Genomic DNA, 17,934 nt, shown 5'->3' with positions numbered 1-17,934 from the left:
TGGAATTGCCTGGACTAAAATTACTTATCTTGAATTTGCCTGGTATGTTCTTTCCTGGAATTGCCTTACCAGCGATTGCCTTTCTTGAAATTGCCTGGAATTGCCTAGCTAAAACTTGGTTTGTCAAGAATTGCCTTCCCTGCAATTGCCTTGCCAGGAATATTTTTTTTGCAACTGACTGAAATTGCCTTTCATGGAATTGCCTTTCCTGGAATTGAGTTGCCTAAATTGTTTTGCCTGCCTTCCTTTCATTTAAAATGCGTTGCCTGGATTTGAATTGCTGGAAATTGCCTGGAATTGTCTTACATGTAATTGCCGTGCCAGGAGTTGCCCAGAGATACCTGGAATTAGCTTGCATATAATAGCCTTGCCTGTAAATTTTTTCACAAAATTGCATTTTTTGAAATATTGTGGAGATTCCATTTTTGGAATTTAATTGCCTGAAATTGTTTAAATTTCATTGCTTGAAATGGCCTTCCCAGGAATTGCCTAAAGATGCATTGCCTAAAATTGCCTTGCCTGGAATTGCCTGAAATTGCATTGTCTAGAATCGCCTTGCCTTATATCTCCCAAAGTTTCCTTGTTTAAAATTGCCTTGACTAAAATGGCCTTGAAAAGTCTTTCTTGAAATTTCCTCGCTTGGAATTGCCTGAAGTTATATTGGCTCGAATTGGCTTGGCTGGAGTTGCCTGGAATTGCCCTGGCTAAAGGTTTCAAGCCTGTTATTTCCTGAAATATTCTTGATTCTAGTTCCATTTCCAGAAATTTCCTGGAGTTGCCTTATCTGAAATTGCCTTGCCTGATATTGCCTGGAATTTTCATGACTGCAATGGCCTTTCCTGAAATTGACTGGAATTGCCTTGTTTGGAATTGCCTGAAATTTCTTTACCTGGGATTGCATTGCCTGTAATTGTGTGGAGGTGCTTTGCCTTTACTTGCCTTGCCGGGAGTATCCTTGAATAGCCTTGCCTGGAAGTGTTTTGCCTGGATATGCCTTGCCTGGAATTGCCTTGCCTAGAATTGTCTGCTGTTGAATTTGCAGAAATTTTTTTATTTGGACATGCGTGAAATGATCTAGCCAGGCATTGTATTCTCTGGAATTGCCCGTGACTTGCTTGCTTAGCATTGTCTTGCCTCAAACTGGCTGGAATTGCCTTGCCTGGAGTTGCTAGGAAATAACATGCCTAAAGTTTCTTGCCTGGAATTGTCTCGAGTTTCCTTATATCGAATCTCTTTGCCTGGAATTGCTTGAAATTGCCTTCCTGTAATATCCTGGAATTGCCTCGGCTGAAATTGCCTGCAAATGCCATGTCTGAAATAGCTTTGCCTTGGATTGCCTAAAATACTCGTTCCTGGAATTGCATTGCATGTAATTGCCTAAAATTTCCTTGCCTGAAATTGCCTAGTTTATAATTGCCTTGCTGAAACTGCCTTTCCTGGAATTGCCTGCAATTGCCATACCTGGAAGTGCCTTGTTTAAAAATGCCTGGAAATGCCTTGTCTAAATCTGCTTTTCCTGGAATTTTCTGGATTTGCCATGCCAGGTATTGCCTTGCATGAAATTGCCTGTCTTGGAGTTGACTGGCATTGCCTTACCTAAAATTTTTTTACTTGAATCGCATGAAATTGCCTTGCCTAAAATTACCTTGTCTCGAGTTGCATGGAATTTTCCTACTTGAAATTGCTTTGCCTGGTATTGCCCGGAATTGCCTTGCCTGGAATTGCCTTCTATATAATTGCTTTGCTGGAATTGCCTTTCATGGATTTGCCTGGAATTGCTCTACCTGAAAGTGCCTTGCCTAGGAATTGCTGGAATTGCCTTGCCTGAAACTGCCACCCTGAAGTTGCCTGGATTTGCCTTGCCAGAAATTGTTTTGGCTGGAATTGTTTGAAATTGCCTTGCCTATAATTTTCTGGAGTTGCCTTGCCTGGGATTGCCTTGCCTGGAATTGCCTGAAATTGCCTTGAATGGAATGGCCTTATCTATCTTTGCCTTTTCTGAAATTGCTTTGCTTGGAAGTGTGTGGCCTGGAATTGCCATGCCTAGACTTACCTTGCTGAAATTCCATTGCCTGGAATTGCCTGGACTAAAATTACTCGTCTTGAATTTGCCTGGTATGTCCTTTCCTGGAATTGCCTGGAATTGCCTAGCTAAAACTTGTTTTGTCAAGAATTGCCTTCCCTGCAGTTGCCTTGCCAGGAATACTTTTTTCTGCAACTGACTGAAATTGCCTTTCATGGAATTGCCTTCCGTGGTATTGAGTCGCCTGAAATTGCCTTGCCTGCCTTTTTTTTTTAATGCGTTGCCTTGATATGAATTGCTGGAAATCGCCTGGAATTGTCTTGCATTTAATTGCCATGCCACGAGTTGCACAGAGATACCTGGAATTACCTTGCATATAAGAGCCTTGCCTGGAAATTTTTTTACAAAATTGCATTTTCTGGAATATTGTGGAGATGCCATTTTTGGAACTTCTTTGCCTGAAATTGTTTTAAATTTCATTGCTTGAAATGGCCTTCCCTGGAATTGCCTAAAGATTCATTGCCTGGAATTGCCTTGCCTGGAATTGCCTGAAATTGCGTTGCCTAAAATTGCCTTGCTTTATATCTCCTAAAGTTTTCTTCTTTAAAATCACCTTGATTATAATGGCCTTGAAAAGCCTTGCCTGAAATTTCCTCGCTTGGAATTGCCTGAAGTTGTATTTGCTCAAATTGGCTTGGCTGGAGTTGCCTGGAATCGTTCTGCCTAAAGATTTCAAGCCTGTTATTTCTTGAAATGTTCCTGATTCTAGTTCCATTTCCAGGAATTTCCTGGAGTTGCCTTATCTGAAATTGCCTTGCCTGATATTGCCTGAAATATCCTTGACTGCAATGGCCTTTCCTGGATGTGCCTGGAATTGCCTTGTTTGGAATTCCTGAAATTTCCTTACATGAAATTGCATTGCCTGTAATTGTGTGGAGTTGCTTTGCCTTGAATTGCCTTACCTAAAGTATTTTGGAATTGCCTTGCCTGGAATTGTTTTGCCTGAATATGCCTTGCCTGGAATTGCCTGGCCTGGAAATGCCTAAAGTTGCATTGCCTGGATTTGCCTGCCTGATATTCAATGAAATAGCCTCTTCTGGAATTGCCTTGTCTGAAATTGCCTTGAATTTCCTTGCCTGGGTTCGCCCTGCCTGGAATTTTCTTGTTTCCTTGTTTAAAATTGCCTTGATTGAAATTGCCTGGAAAAGCCTTGCCTAAAATTGCCTTGATCGGAATTGCCTGAAGTTGCCTTGGCTGAAGTTGCCTGGAATTGCCCAGCCTGGAGTTTCCTTATCTGGAATTTCCTGGAAGTTTTCCGACTCGAATTTTCTTGCCTGGAATTACCTGTAGTTCCGTTGTCTCTAATTGCCTTTCCTGTAATTGCCTAATAATTTTTTTTGAGTTTCATTTCTTGTAATTGCTTGGAATTGTTTTGCCTAACATTGTGTTATCTGGATTTGCCTTGCCTGGAATTGCCTGCGGTTGAATTTACAGAAATATTTTTATTTGGACATGCATGGAATGACCTAGCCAGAAATTGTTTCCTTTAAAATTGCCCGTAACTTCATTGCCTGGCATTGTCTTGCCTCAAACTGGCTGAAATTGTTTTGGCTGAAGTTGCTTGGAAATGCCTTGCCTAAAATTTTTTGCCTGGAATTGTCTGGAATTCTTCTATTTCTAATCGCTCTGCCTGGAATTGCCTGAAATTGCCTTGCCTTGAATACCTGGAATTGCCTGCAATTGCCGTGTCTGGAATTGCTTTGCCTTGGAGTGCCTAAAGTACCCGTTTCTTGAATTGCACTGCTTGTGATTGCCTCAAATTGCCTTCCATGGAATTGCCTTCTTTATAATCGCCTTGCTGAAATTGCCTTTCCTGGAATTGCCTGGATTTGCCATACCAGGAAATGTCTTGGTTTGAAATGCCTGGGAATGCCTTGTCTAAATCTGCTTTTCTTGGAATTCCCTGGTTTTGCCTTGCCAGGAATTGCCTTGAATGAAATTGCCTGTCCTGGAGTTGACTGGCAGTGCCTTACCTAAAATTATTTTGACTTGAATTACATGGAATTGTCTTGCCTAAAATTACCTTGCCTCGACTTCCCTGGAATTTTCTTACCTTATATTGTTTTGCCTGGTATCGCCTGGAATTGCCTTGCCTAGAATTGCCTTCTACATAATTCCCTTGCTGGAATTGCCTTTCCTGGAATTGCCTGGAATTGATCATCCTGAAACTGCCTTGCCTGAAGTTGCCTGGATTTGCCTTGCCAGAAATTGTCTTGCCTGGAATTGTTTGAAATTGCCTTGCCTATAATTTTCTGGAGTAACCTTGCCTGAAATTGCCTTGCCTGGAATCGCCTTGCCTTGTATTTGTTAAAGTTTCCTTGTTTAACATTGCCTTGATTAAAATGGCCTTGAAAAGCCTGGTCTGAAATTTCCTCGCTTGGAATTGCCGGAAGTTCTATTGGCTCGAATTATTTTGGCTTCAGTTGCTTGGAATTGCCCTGCCTAAACTTTCCTTGCCTGTTATTCCCTGACATGTCCTTGATTCTAGTTCCATTACCAGGAATTTCCTGAAGTTGCCTTATCTGGATTTGCCTTGCCTGATATTGCCTGGAATTTCCATGACTGCAATGGCCTTTCCTGGAATTTCCTAGAATTGCCTTGTTTGGAATTGCCTGAAATTTTCTTCCCTGAGTTTGCATTGCCTGTAATTGTGTGGAGTTGCTTTGCCTTTAATTGCCTTTCCTGGAGTATCCTGGATTTGCCTTTGGTGGAATTGCCTGCAATTGCCATGTCTGGGATTGCTTTGCCTTGGATTGCCTAAAATACCCGTTCCTGGTATTGCATTGCATGTAATTGCCTGAAATTGCCTTGCCTGGAGTTGCCTTCTTTATTATTGCCTTACTAAAATTGCCTTTCCTGGATTTGCCTGGAATTGCCACACCTGGAAGTGCCTTGCTTAGAAATGCCTGGAAATCTCTTGTCTAAATCTGCTTTTCCTGGAATTCCCTGGATTTGTTTTACCAGGAATTGCCTTGCATAAATTTTTTTGTCCTGAAGATGATTGGAGTTGCCTTACCTAAAATTATTTTGACTTTAATTGCATGGAATTGTTTTGCCTAAAATTACCTTGCCTAGACTTGCCTGTAATTTTCTTACCTGAAATTGTTATGCCTGGTATTGCCCGGAATTGCCTTGCCTGGAATTGCCGTTTATATACTTGCCTTCCCGGAATGTTCTTTCCTGGAATTGCCTGGAATTGCTCTACCTGAAAGTGCCTTGCCTAGAAATTGCTGGAATTGCTTTGCCTGAAACTGCCTTGCCAGAAGTTGCCTGGATTTGCTTTGCCAGAAATGATCTTGCCTGAAGTTGCCTGGATTTGCTTTGCCAGAAATTATCTTGCCTGGATTTGTTTGAAATTGCCTTGCCTGGGATTGACTTGCCTATAATCTTCTGGAGTTGCCTTGCCTGAAATTTCTTGCCTGGTATTTCCTAAAATTGCCTTGCTTGGAATGGCCTTACCTATCCTTGCCTTTTCTGAAATTGCTTTGCTTGGAAGTGTGTGGCCTAGAATTCTTTTGCCTAGACTTGCCTTGCTGAAATTCTATTGCCTGGAATTGCCTGGAATAAAATTACTCGTCTTGACTTTGCCAGGTATATCCTTTCCTGGAATTGCCTTGCCAAAGATTGTCTTTGTGAAATTGCCTGGAATTGCCTAGCTAAAATTTGTTTCATCAAGAATTGCCTTGCCTGCAGTTGCCTTGTGAGGAATTTTCTTTTCTGCAATTGACTGAAATTTCCTTTCATGGAATTGCCTTCCCTGAAATTGACTCGCCTGAAATTGCCTTGCCTGCCTTCCTTTCTTTTAAAATGCGTTGCCTGGATTTGAATTGCTGGAAATCCCCTGAAATTGTCTTGCATGTAATTGCCTTGTCAGGAGTTGCACAGAGATACCTCGAATTACCTGGACTATAATAGCCTTGCCTGGAAATTTGTTCACAATATTGCATTTTTTGGAATAAGGTGGAGATGCCTTATTTGGAATTTCATTGCCGGTAATTGTGTTTAATTTCATTGCTTGAAATGCTGTTCCCTGGAATTGCCAAAAGATGCATTGCCTGGAATTGCATTGCCTGGAATTGCCTGAAATTGCCTTGCCTAGAATTGTTTTGCCTTGTATTTAATAAAGTTTCCTAGTTTAAAATTGCCTTGTTTAAAATGGCCTTGTAAAGCCTTGCCTGAAATTTGCTCTCTTGGAATTGCCTGAGGTTGTATTGGCTCGAATTGCCTTGACTGGATTTGCTGGGAATTTCTCTACCTGAAAGTGCTTTGCCTAGAAATTGCTGGATTTGCCTTGCCAGAAATTGCCTTGCCTGAAGTTGCCTGCATTTGCCTTGCCAGGAATTGCCTTGCATGAAATTGCCTGTCATGGAGTTGACTGGCATTGCCTTCCCTAAAATTATTTTGACTTGAATTGCATGGAATTGCCTTGCCTAAAATTATTTTGCCTCGAGTTGCCTGGAATATTTTTACCTGAAATTGTTTTGCCTGGTACTGCCCGGAATTGCCTTGCCTGGAATTGCCTTCTATATAATTGCCTTGATGGAATGGCTTTTCCTGGAATTGCTCTACCTGAAAGTGCCTTGCCTAGAAGTTGCTGGAATTGCCTTGCTTGAAACTGCCTTGCCAGTAGTTTCCTGGATTTGCCTTGCCAGGAATTGCCTTGCCTGAAATCGTTTGAAATTGCCTTGCCTATAATTTTCAGGAGTGGCCTTTCCTGGAATTGACTTGCCTGAAATTGCCTGAAATTGCCTTGCCTGAAATTGCCTTGCCTTGTATTTCCTAGAGTTCCCTTGTTCACAATTGCCTTGATTAAAATGCACTTGAAAAGCTCTAGCTGAAATTTACTCGCTTGGAATTGCCAGAAGTAGTATGGGCTCGTATTGCCATGGCTGGAGTTGCCTGGAATTGCCCTGCCTAAACTTTTCTTGCCTGTTATTCCCTGAAATGTTCTTAATTCTAGTTCCATTTCCAAAAATTTTCTGGAGTTGCCTTATCTGGAATTGCCTCGCCTGATATTGCCTGGAATTTCCTTCACCGCAATTGCCTTTCCTGGAATTGCCTGGAATTGCCTTGTTTGGAATTGCCTGAAATTTCCTTACCTGGGATTGCATTGCCTGTAATTGTGTGGAGTTTCTTTGCCTTGAATTGCCTTGCGTGGAGTATCCTGGAATTGCCTTGCCTGGAATTGTTTCGCCTGGATATGCCTTGCCTGGAATTGCCTTGCCTGGAAATGCCTAAAGTTGAATTGCCTGGATTTGCCTGCCTGACATTCCATGAAATGGCCTTTTCTGGAATTGCCTTGTCTGAAATTGCCGTGAATTGCCTTGCCTGGGATCACCCTGCCTGAAATTTTCTTGTTTCCTGGTTTAAAATAGCCTTGATTGAAATTGCCTGGAAAAGCCTTGCCTGATATTGCCTTGACTGTAATTGCCTGAAGTTTTCTTGGCTGGAGTTGCCTGGAATTGCCCTGCCTGGAGTTTCCTAACCTGGAATTTTCTGGAAGTTTTTTGACTCCAATATCCTTGGAATTGCCTGTAGTTGCCTTGTCTGAAATTGCCTTTCCTGAAATTGCCTGATGATTTTTTTTTGTAATTTTATTTTCTGTAATTGCCTGGAATTCTTTTGCCTTACATTCTGTTTCCTGGATTTGCCTTGCCTGGAACTGCCTGCTGTTAACTTTCCAGAAGTTTTTATATCTGGACATGCGTGGAATGACCTATCCAGGAGTTGTGTTCTCTGGAATTGCCCGTAACTTCCTTGCCTGGAATTGTCTTGACTCGAACTGGCTGAAATTGCCTTGGCTGAAGTTGCTTGAAAATGCCTTGCCTTAAATGTCTTGCCTGGAAAAGTCTGGAATTTCCTTATATCCAATCTCTTTGCCTGGAATTGCCTGAAATTAACTTGCCTGGAATTTCCTGAAATTGCCTTTGCTGGAATTGCCTGCAATTGCCATGTCTGGAATTGCTTTGCCTTTGAATGCCTAAAATACCCGTTCCTGGAATTGCATTGCATGTAATCGCCTGAAATTGCCTTGCGTAGAATTGCCTTCTTTATAATTTTCTTGTTGAATTTGCCTTTCCTAGAATTGCCTGGAATTGCCATACCTGGAAGTGCCTTGCTTAGAAATGCCTGGAAATGCCTTGTCTAAATCTCCTTTTCCAGGAATTCCCTGTATTTGCCTTGCATGAATTGCCTTGCATGAAATTGTGTTTTGGACTTGACTGGAATAAGCTTACCAAAAATTATTTTGACTTAAATTGCATGGAATTGCCTTGCCTAAAATTACCTTGACTTGAGTTGACAGAAATTTTCTTACCTGAAATTGTTTTGCCTGGTATTGCCCGGGATTGCCTTGCCTGAATTGCCTTCTATATAATTGCCTTGCTGGAATTGCCTTTTCTGGAATTGCCTGGAATTGCTCTACCTGAAAGTGCGTTGCTTAGAAATTGCTGGAATTACCTTGCCTGAAACTGTCTTGCCAGAAGTTGCCTGGATTTGCCTTGCCAGAAATTGTCTTGCCTGGAATTGTTTGAAATTGCCTTTCGTGGTATTGCCTTGCCTATAATTTCCAGTAGTTGCCTTGCCTGGAATTGCCTTTCCTGGAATTGCCTGAAATAGTCTTGCCTGGAGTCTCCTTGCGTTGTATTTCCTAAAGTTTCCCCTTTTAAAATTGCCTTGATTAAAATGGCGTTGAAAAGCCTTGCCCCAAATTTCTTCGCTTGGGATTGCCTGAAATTGTATCGGCTTGAAGTGCCTTGGCTGGAGTTGCCTGGAATAGCTCTGCCTAAACGTTTCCTGCCTGTTAATCCCTGAAATGTTCTTGATTCTAGTTCCATTTCCAGGAATATCCTGGAGTTGCCTTATCTGGAATTGCCTTGCCTGTTATTGCCTGGAATTTTCTTGACTGCAAAGGCCTTTCCTGAAGTTGCCTGGAATTGTCTTGTTTGGAATTGCCTGAAATTTCCTTACCTGGGATTGCATTGCCTGTAATTGTGTGGAGTTGCTTTGCCTTGAATAGCCTTGCCTGGAGTATCCTGGAATTCCCATGCTTGGAATTGTATTGCCTGGATATGCCTTTCTGGGAATTGCTCTGCCTGGAAATGCCTAAAGTTGCATTGCCTCGATTTCCCTGCCTGACATTTTATGACATAACCTATTCTGAAATTGCGTTGTCTGAAATTGCCTTGAATTGCCTTGCCTGGGATCGCCCTAGCTGGATTTTTCTTGTTTTCTTGTTTAAAATTGCCTTGATTGAAATTGCCTGGAAAAGCGTTGCCTAAAATTGCCTTGATTGGAATTGCCTGAAGTTGCCTTGGCTGGAGTTGCCTAAAATTCCTCTGCCTGGAGTTTCTTTACTTGGAATTTCCTGGAAGTTTTTCGACTCGAATTTCCTTGCTTGAAATTGCCTGTAATTGCGTTGTCTGTAATTGCCTTTTTTGAAATTGCCTAATAATTTTTTATGGAATTTCATTTTCTGTAATTGCCTGGAATTGTTTTGCCTAACATTGTGGTTCCTGGATTTGCCTTGCCTGGAATTGCCTGCTGTTGAACTTCCAGAAGTTTGTTTATTTGGACATGCGTGGAATGACCTAGCCAGGAATTGTGTTCTCTGGAATTGCCCATAACTTTCTTGCCTGGAATTGAATTGCCTTGGACTCTCTGGAATTGCCTTGAATGGAGTTGCCTGGAAATGCCTTGCCTAAAATTTCTTGCCTAGAGGTGTCTTGAATATTTTTATATCGAATCTCTTTGCCTGGAATTGCCTGAAATTGCCTTGCCTGGAATATCCTAGTATTGCCTTTGCTAGAATTGCCTGCAATTGCCATGTCTGGTATTGCTTTGCTTTGGATTGCATATAATACCCGTTTCTGGAATTGCATTACATGTAATTGCCTGCAATTGCCTTTCTTGTAATTTCCTTCTTTATAATTGCCTTGCTGAAATTTTCTTTCCTGGATATGCCTGGAATTGCCATACCTAGAAGTGCCTTTCTTAGAAATGCCTGGAAATGCCTGTGTTAAATCTGCTTTTTCTGGAATTCTCTGGATTTGCCTTGACAGAAATAGCTTTCATAAAATTGCCTGTCCTGAAGTTGACTGTCATTGCCTTACCTAAAATTATTTTGACTTGAATTTCATGGAATTGCCTTGCCTAATATTACCTTGCCTCAAGTTGCCTGGAATAATCTTACCTGAAATTGTTTTTCCTGGTATTGCCGGAATTGCCACGCCTGAAATAGCCTTCTATATAATTGCCTTGCTTGAATGGCCTTTCTTGAAATTGCCTGGAGTTACTCTACCTGAAATTGCCTTGCCTAGAAACTGCTGGAATTTTCAGGCCTGAAACTGCCTTGCCTGAAGTTGCCTGGATTTGCCTTGCCAGAAAGTGTCTTTCCTGGAATTGCTGGAAATTACCTTGCCTGGAATTGCCTTGTTTATAATATTCTGGAGTTCCCTTGTCAGAAATTGCCTCCCCTGGAATTGCCTGAAATTGCCTTGCCTGGAATCACCATGCCTTGTATACCCTAAAGGTGTTTTGTTTAAAATTGCCTTAATTAAAATGGCCTTGAAAGCCTTGCCTGAAATTTCCTCGCTTGGAATTTCCTGAAGTTTTATTGGCACGTATTGCCTTGGCTGGTGTTACCTAAAATTGCCCTGCCTAAATATTTTTTGCCAGTTATTCCCTGAAATGTTCTTGATTCTAATTTCATTTTCAGGAATTTCCTGGAGTGGCCTCATCTGGAATTGTGTTGCCTGATATTGCCTGGAATTTTCTTGACTGCAATGGCCTTTCCTGGAATTGCCTGGAATTGCCTTTTTGGAATTGCCTGAAATTTCCTTACCTGAGATTGCATTACCTGTAATTGTGTGGAGTTGCTTTGCCTTGAATTGCCTTGGCTGGAGTATGCTGAAATAGCCTTGCCTGGAATTGTTTTGCCTGGATATGACTTGCCTGGAATTACCTTGCCTGAAAATGCCTAAAGTTGCATTGCCTGCATTTGCCTGCCGGACATTTTATGAAATAGCCTCTTCTGGAATTGCCTTGTCTGAAATTGCCTTGAATTGCCTTGCCTGGGATCGCCCTGCAGGGAATTTTCTTGGTTCCTTGTTTAAATTTGCCTCGATTCAAATCGCCTGGGAAAGCGTTGACTGAAATTGCCTTGATTGGAATTGCCTGTAGTTACCTTGGCTGGAGTTGCCTGGAATTGCTCTGCCTAAAGTTTCCTTACCTGGAATTTCCTGGAAGATTTTAGACTCGAATTTCCTTGCCTGGAATTGCCTGTAGTTGCGTTGTCTGTAATTGCCTTTCCTGAATTTGCCTAAAAATTTGTTTTTCGAATTTTATTTCTTGTAATTGCCTGGAATTGTTTTGTTGAATATTGTGTTTCCTGGATTTGCTTGCCTGGAATTGCCTGCTGTTGGCGTTTCAGAAATTTTTCTATTTGGACATGCATGGAGTGACCCTGCCAGGAATTGCGTTCTGTGGAATTGCCCATAAATTACTTGCCTGTAATTTTCTTGCCTCAGACTGGCTGGAATTTCCTTGGCTGGAAATTCTTGGAAGTGCCTTACCTAAAATTTTGTTCCTGGAATTGTCTGGAATTTTCTTATATCGAATCATTTTGCCTGGAATTGCCTGAAAATGCCGTGCCTGGAATATTTTGGAATTTCCTTGGCTGGAATTGTCTGCAATTGCCATGTCAGGAATTGCTTTGCCTTGGATTGCCTAAAACACCCGTTCCTGGAATTCCATTGCATGTAATTGCCTGAAGTTGCCTTGCCTGGAATTTCCTTCTTTATAGTTGCCTTGCTGAAATTACCTTTCCTGGAATTGCATGGAATTGCCATACCTGGAAGTGCTTTGCTTAGAAATTCCTGAAAATGCCTTTTCTACGTCTCCTTTACCTGGAATTCCCGGGATTTGCCTTGCCTGGAATTGCCTTGCATGAATTTCCCTGTCCTGGAGTTGACTGGCATTGCCTTACCTAAAATTATTTTGACTTGAATTGCATGGAATTGCCTTGCCTAAATTTACCTTGCCTCGAGATGCCTGGAATTTCTTTACCTAAAATTGTTTTGCCTGGTATTGTCCGGAATTGCCTTGCCTGGAATTGCCTTCTATATAATTGCCTTGCTGGAATTGCCTTTCCTGGAATAGGCTGAATTTGCTCTACCTTATCGTGCCTTGCCTAGAAATTCCTGGAGTTGCCTTGCCTAAAACTGCCTTGCCTGAAGTTGCCTGAATTTGCCTTGCCAGGAATTGTCTTACCTAAAATTGTTTGAAATTGCCTTACCTGTAATTGTTTTGCCTATAATTTTCTGGAGTTGCCTTGCCTGAAATTGCCTAGCCTGGAATTGCCTTGCCTTGTATTTTCTGTAGTTTCCTTGTTTAACATTGCCTTCATTAAAACGGCATTGAAAAGCCTTGTCTGAAATTTCCTCACTTGGAATTGCCTGAAGTTGTATTCGCTCGACTTGCCTAGGCTGGATTTCCCTCGACTTGTTCTGCCTAAACTTTTCTTGTCTGTTATTTCCTTAAATGTTCTTGATTCTAGTTTTATTTCCAGGCATTTGCTGGAGTGGCCTCATCTGGAATTGCCTTGCCTGATATTGCCTGAAATTTCCTTGACTTTAATGGCCTGTCCGGATTTGCCTGGAATTGCCTGGTTTTGAATTGCCTGAAATTTCCTTACCTGGGATTGCATTGCCTGTAATTGTGTGGAGTTGCTTTGCCTTGAATTGCCTTGCCTGGAGAATGCTGGAATTGACTTGCCTGGAATTGTTTTGCCTGGATATGCCTTGCCTGGAATTGCCTTGCCTGGAAATGCCTACAGTTGCATTGCCTGGATTTGCCCACCTGACATTTCATGAAATAGCCTCTTCTGGAATTGCCTTGCCTGGGATCGCCCTGCCTGGAATTTTCTAGTTTCCTTGTTTAAAATTGCCTTGATTGAAATTGCCTGGAAAAGCCTTGCCTGAAATTGCCTTGATTGGAATTGCCTGAAATTGCCTTGGCTGGAGTTGCCTGAAATTTCCCTGCCTTTCGTTTTATTACCTGGAATATCCTGGAAGTTTTTCGACTCGAATTTCCTTGCCTGGAGTTGCCTGTAGTTTCGTTGTCTGTAATTGCATTTCCTGAAATTGCCAAATAATTTCTTTTAGGAATTTCATATTTTGTTATTGCCTAGAATTGTTTTGCCTAACATTGTGTTTCCTGGATTTGCCTTGCCTGCTGTTGACTTTCCAGAAATTTTTTTATTTTCAAATGTGTGGAATGACCTAGCCTGAAATTGTGTTCTCTGGAATTGCCCGTAACTTTTTTGACTGGAATTGTCTTGCCTCGAACTGGCTAAAATTGCCTTAATTGGAGTTGCTTGTAAATGCCTTGCCTAAAATTTCTTGCCTGGAATTGTCTGGAAGTTCCTTATATAGAATCTCCTTGCCTGGAATTGCCTGAAATTGCCTTGCCTGGAATATCCTGGAATTGCCTTGACTGGAATTGCCTGCAATTGCCATGTCTGGAATTGCTTTGCCTCGGATAGCCTAAAATACCCATTCCTGGAATTGCATTGCATGTAATTGCCTTAAATTGCCTTCTCTATTATTGCCTTGCTGAAATTGCCTTTCGTGGAATTGCCTGGAATCGCCATACCTGGAACTGCCTTGCTTAAAAATGCCTGGAAATGCCTTGTCTAAATCTGCTTTTCCTGGAATTCCCTGGATTTGCCTTGCCAAAATTTGCCTTGCATAAAATTGTCTGTCCTGGAGTTGACTGGCATTGCCTTACCTAACGTTATTTTAACTTGAATTGCATGGAAGTGCCTTGCCTAAAATTACCTTGCCTCGAGTTGCCTGGAATTTTCTTACCTGAAATTGTTCTGCCTTGTATTGCCCCGAATTGCCTTGTGCGAAATTGCCTTTTATATAATTGCCTTGCTGTAATTGCCTTTCCTGGGATTGCCTAGAATTGCTTTACCTGAAAGTGCCTTTCGTAGAAATTGCTGTAATTGCCTTGCCTGAAACTGCCTTGCCTGAAGTTGACTGGATTTGCCTTGCCAGGAATTGTCTTGCCTGGAATTGTTTGAAATTGCCTTGCCTGGAATCGCCTTGCCTTGTATTTCCTAGAGTTTTTTTTATTTAAATTGTCTTGATTAAAATGTCCTTGAAAAGCCTTGCCTGAAACTTCCTCGCTTGGAATTGCCTGAAGTTGTATTGGCTCGAATTGCCTTGGCTGGAGTTGCCTGGAATTGCTCTGCCTAAACTTTTCTTGCCTGTTATTTCCTGAAATGTTCCATTTCCAGGAATTTCCTGGAGGTGTCTTATCTGGAATTGACTTGCCTGATATTGCCTGGAATTCCTCTACCTGAAAATTCCTTGCCTAGAAATTGCTGGAATTTTCTTGCCTGAATCTGCCTTGCCAGAAGTTGCCTGGATTTGTTTTTCCAGAAATTGTCTTTTCTGGAATTGTTTGAAATTGCCTTGTATTAATTTTCTGGAGTTGCCTTGCATGGAATTGCTTTGCCTGAAATTTTCTTGCCTGGAATGGCCTTACCTATTTTTGCCTTTTCTGCAATTGGTTAGCTTGGAAGTGTGTGGCCTGGAATTGCCTTGCCTAGACTTGACTTGCTGTAATTCCATTGCTGGGAATTGCCTGGACTAAAATTACTCATCTTGGATTTGCCTATTATGTTTTTTCCTGGAATTGCCTTGCCAAAGGTTGCCTTTCCTGAAATTGCCTGGAATTTCCTAGCTAAAACTTGTTTTGTCAAGAATTGCCTTGCCTGCAGTTGCCTTGCCAGGAATTATTTTAATGCAATTGACTGAAATTGCCTTTCATGGGATTGCCTTCCCTGAAATTGACTCACCTGAAATTGCCTTGCCTGCCTTCTTTTCAGTTAAAATGCGTTGTCTGGAGATGAATTGCTGGAAATTGCCGGGAATTTCTTGCATGTAACTGCCTTGCCAGGAGTTGTACTGAGATACCTGAAATTACCTTGCCTATAATAGCCTTGCTGGAAATTTGTTCACGAAATTGCATATCCTGGAATAAGGTGGAGATGCATTTTTTGGAATTTCTTTGCCTAGAATTGTTTTTAATTTTATTGCTTGAAATAGACTTTCCTGGAATTGCCTAAAGATGCATTGCCTGGAATTGTTTTGCCTTGAATTGTCTGAAATTGCCTTGCCTACAATCGCCATACCTTGTATTTTCTAAAGTTTCCTTGTTTAAAATTACCTTGATTAAAATGACCTTGAAAATCCTGGCCTGAAATTTTCTCGCTTGGAATTGCCTGAAGTAGTATTGGCTCGAATTGTTTTGGCTGGAGTTTCCTGGAGTTACCCTGACTAAATTTTCTTGCCTGTTATTCCCTGAAATGTTCTTGATTCTGGTTCCATTTCCAGAAATTTACTGGAATTGCGTTATCTGGAATTGCCTTTTCTGATATTGCCTGGAATTTCCTTGACTGCAATGGCCTTTTCTGGAATTGCCTGGAATTGCCTTGTTTGGAATTGCCTGAAATATCCTTACCTGGGATTGCATTGCCTGTAATTGCGTGAAGTTCCTTTGCCTTGAATTGACTTGCCGGGAATATAGCGGAATTGCCTTGCCTGGAATTGTTTTGCCTGGATATGCCTTGCCTGGAATTGCGTTGCCTGGAAATGCCTAAAGTTGCATTGCCTGGATTTACCTGCCTGACATTCCATGAAATAGCCTCTTCTGGAATTGCATTTTCTGAAATTGCCTTGAATTGCCTTGCCTGGGATAGCCCTGCTTGAAATATTCTTGTTTTCTTGTTTAATATTGCCTTGATTGAAATTGCCTAAAAAAGCGTTGCCTGAAATTGCCTTGATGGGAATTGCCTGAAGTTGCCTTGGCGGGAGTTGCCTGGAATTGCCCTGCCTGGAGTTTTTTTTACCTGGAATTTCCTGGAAGATTTTTGACTTGAATTTCCTTGCCCGGAATTGCCTTTAGTTGCGTTGTCTGTAATTGCCATTCCTGAAATTGCCTAATAATTTTTTTTTGGAATTTTATTTCCTGTAATTGCCTCTAATTATTTTGCCTCAAATTGTGTTTTCTGGATTTGTCTTGCCTGGAATTGCCTGCGGTTGACTTTCGAGAAATTTTTCTATTTGTACATGCGTGGAATGACCTAGCCAGAAATTGTGTTCTCCAGAATTGCCCGGAACTTCCTTGCCTGGAATTGCCTTGCCTCGAACTGGCTGGAATTGCCTTGGCTGGAGTTGCGTGGAAATACCTTGCCTATAATTTCTTGCCTGGAATTGTCTGGAATTTTCTTATATCGAATCACTTTTCCTGAAATTGCCTGGAATATCCTGAAATTGCCTTGGATAGAATTGCCTGCAATTGCCATGTCTGAAATTGCTTTGCCTTAGATTGCCTAATATACCCGTTCCTGGAATTGCATTGCAGGTAGTTGCCTGAAATTGCCTTGCGTGGTATTGCCTTTTTTATAATTGCCTTGCTGAAATTTTTTTTTCTGGAATTGCCTGAAATTTTTATACCTGGAAGTGCCTTGCTTAGAAATGCCTGGAATTGCCTTGACTAAATCTGCTTTTCCTGGAATTCCCTCGATTGCCTTGCCAAAAATTACCTTGCATGAAATTGCCTGTCCTGGAGTTTACTGGCATTGCCTTACCTAAAATTATCTTGACTTGAATTGCATGGAATTGCCTTGCCTAAAATGATCTTGCCTCGAGATGCCTGGAATTTTCTTACCTGAAATTGTTTTGCCTGGTATTGCCCAGAATTACCTTGCCTGGAATTGCCTTATATATAATTGCCTTGCTGGAATTGCCTGGAATTGCTCTACCTGAAAGTGCCTTGCTTAGAAATATCTGGAATTCCCTTGTTTGAAACTGCCTTGCCTGAAGTTGCCTGAATTTCCCTTGCCAAGAATTTTCTTGCCTGGAGTTGTTTGATATTGCCTTGCCTGGAATTGCCTTGCCTATAATTTTCTAGAGTTGCCTTGCCAGGAATTGTCTTGCATGAAATTGCCCGTCCTGGAGTTGACTGCAATTGCCTTGCCTCAAATTATTTTAACTTGAATTGCATGGAATTGTCTTGCTTAATATTACCTTAGCTCGAGTTGCCTGGAATTTTCTTACCGGAAATTGCTTTGACTGGTATGGCCTGGAATTGCCTTGCCTGGAGTTGCCTCATATATAATTGCCTTGCTGCAATGGCCTTTCCTGGAATTGCCTGAAATTGCTCTACCTGAAAGTGCCGTGCCTAGAAATTGCTGGAACTGCCTTGCCTGAAACTTCCTTGCGTGAAGTTGCCTGGATTTGCCTTGCCTGGAATTGTTTGAAATTGCCTTTCCTGGAATTGCCTTGCCTATAATTTACTGGAGTTGACTTGCATGGAATTGCCTGAAATTGCCTTGCCTAGAATTTCATTGCTTTCTATTCTCTAAAGTTTCCTTATTTAACATTGCCTTGATTAAAATGGCCTTGAAAAGCTTTGCCTGAAATTGTATTGGCTCGAATTGCCTTGGCTTGAGTTTCCTCGAATTGCCGAGAAAACTTTTCTTGAATGTTATTCCTTAAAATGTTCTTGATTGTAGTGTCATTTCCAGGAATTTCCTGGAGTTGCTTTATTTGGAATTGCCTTGCCTGATATTGCCTGAAATTTCCTGGACTGCAGTGGCCTTTCCTGGAATTGCCTGGAATTGCCTTGTTCGGAATTGCCCGACATTTCCTTACCTGGGATTGCATTGCCTGTAATTGTGTGAAGTTGCTTTGCCTTGAATTGCCTTGCCTGGAGTATCCTGGAATTGCCTTGCCTGGAAATGTTTTGCCTGGATATGCCTTGCCTGGAGATGCCTAAAG

This window comes from Callithrix jacchus, chromosome 6, assembly GCF_049354715.1.
Source record: "Callithrix jacchus isolate 240 chromosome 6, calJac240_pri, whole genome shotgun sequence".
NCBI classification, from domain to species: domain Eukaryota; kingdom Metazoa; phylum Chordata; class Mammalia; order Primates; family Cebidae; genus Callithrix; species Callithrix jacchus.
The sequence above is the reverse complement of the archived record's forward strand: the minus strand, read 5'-3'. Positions refer to the sequence as shown.